Raw genomic sequence first — 2,058 nt, forward strand, 5'->3', positions numbered from 1 at the left:
ATGTGGGACTTGTGGATGGAGCCCTTAATTCGCTTAACCAGGATTCAATCTGTTGAAATCAGAGCAATACATTTTGGCCACCGTACTCGATCCTAGATTTAAAACCTACATTGTATCTCTCTTTCCGGCAGACACAAGTCTGCAGTGGTTCAAAGACCTGTTGGTGAGAAAATTGTCAAGTCAAGCGGAACGTGACTGTCAGGAATCGACTCACCAAGCTGACATCTGTCCGCCGCTGCGGACTCCGTCCTGGGTCCCTGCGTTCATCTGTCATCCGCGTCTCTGCCATCAGACGCCATCCTGGGCCTGGGAGCGCTCCTGTGATAGCGGGCGTGTAGCACGCCGCGTTCCCGCTAGGCCGCGGCATGGGCGCCGCCATGACAGCCTCCAGCAGTCAGCATACGGCGGCCAATCCGGTGCTTGGCCGCACCCACTTTTCCTCACTCCACCAATGACTGTTTAACAAGGGGTATATATGAAGCTGCAGGATCAGTCTGCAGGCATCCTGAACTTTGTGTCACTCCTGCGACTCATGTGTAAGGATCTGGTTCCTGTTTCCTCCGTGTACCTGGATACCTACCTGCTGTTCCGTGTTCCTGGCTTTCTACCTGAGACTTTGTACTCCTGGTTACTTTTCACAGCTCCGTGGAACTTCAAGCCCCAGCAATACCTGCTTCCATCTACAGGCTTCACACTCATCACCATCTCTGTGTGCTTCAGCCTAGCAGTAGAGACTGACTCCAGGTGTGTTCCATCTCTCCACCTGTGATACAGCTTGCTTGCTGCCAGTGCCTCATCACCTGCACTGTGAGTCAGACTCCTGCCTCTGCTACCAGGTTTGCTATACAACACCATCTCTGCTGGTTCCATGTTTTAATCTGCTCTGGTTCCCATACCAGAATATTCTCTGCCAAATTATCACTCATCTGTTATCATCACTACCGGTAATTATTTCATCAGTCACCATTCATTCTGTTACCATAGACTTTCAGCTGCCACGCTGTACAATTGACATTTGCATTTCCTACTGTTATTTTTTGCTGCCGTTTTGTGAACCATCTGTTTAATAAATATCATTGCGCTCATGCGCAGAAACATAATCCAGCCTCCTCGTTTTCTCCCATCCACCTCCACTGACCCACTAGCGCCTCCTCCGGGGACACAGACAAAACCTAGTCTGACAGTAAGTTCAGGATCGATGGACTCGGATGGTGGACGGAGTGTGGGGTCAGAGGCCTTGCAAAATCTGGTCTCCCGTCTGGATGGTCAAGAGGCTGCGCAGCAGCAGATGCTCCAGTTCCTGCAAGGGATGTCCTCCCGGATAGATACACTACAGCAATCCCTGCCTAGTGTACACACTTCTACAGTTCCTGTTACTCCAGCACCTGCCAGTACTGTGAGTTCCTCTATGCCGGCTGCATCAGCTCCAGTGTCACGTCTGCACCTGCCCGTGCCAAGCAAGTATGATGGCAGCCCAAAGTTATGTCGCGGGTTTCTCAACCAATGTGAAATCCAGTTTGAATTGTTGTCACATAATTTCCCCACGTCAAGATCCAAGGTTGCCTACATCATCTCTCTACTTTCTGGATCTGCTTTGAGTTGGGTGTCTCCTCTGTGGGAACGTGCCGACCCTCTGATTAACAACTATACAGAATTCGTGTCAACCTTCAGACGGATCTTTGACGAGCCTGGTCGTGCAACATCAGCTTCTGCAGACCTAATCCAACTTCGTCAAGGTACCCGTAGTATGGGACAATATGTCATCCAGTTCCAGACGTTGGCCGCAGAGATTCAGTGGAACAATCAAGCCCTGGTAGCAGCTTTCTGGCATGGACTCTCTGATCGGATCAAGGACGAACTGGCAACCCGCGATCTTCCTGTACAATTGTCTGATTTAATTTCCCTGTGCATCAAGTTGGACTCTCGCATCCGCGAACGCAACAATGAACGTGCTCGGAGTGAGCCACGCAGATCAAGGATGATACCTTCCGTACAGTTCCAGTCTCCACCTTCTGATGAGCCTATGCAAATAAATAGGTCCCGCCTAACTCCTGAGGA

This window comes from Pseudophryne corroboree, unplaced genomic scaffold, assembly GCF_028390025.1.
Source record: "Pseudophryne corroboree isolate aPseCor3 unplaced genomic scaffold, aPseCor3.hap2 scaffold_288, whole genome shotgun sequence".
Classification (NCBI taxonomy): Eukaryota; Metazoa; Chordata; class Amphibia; order Anura; family Myobatrachidae; genus Pseudophryne; species Pseudophryne corroboree.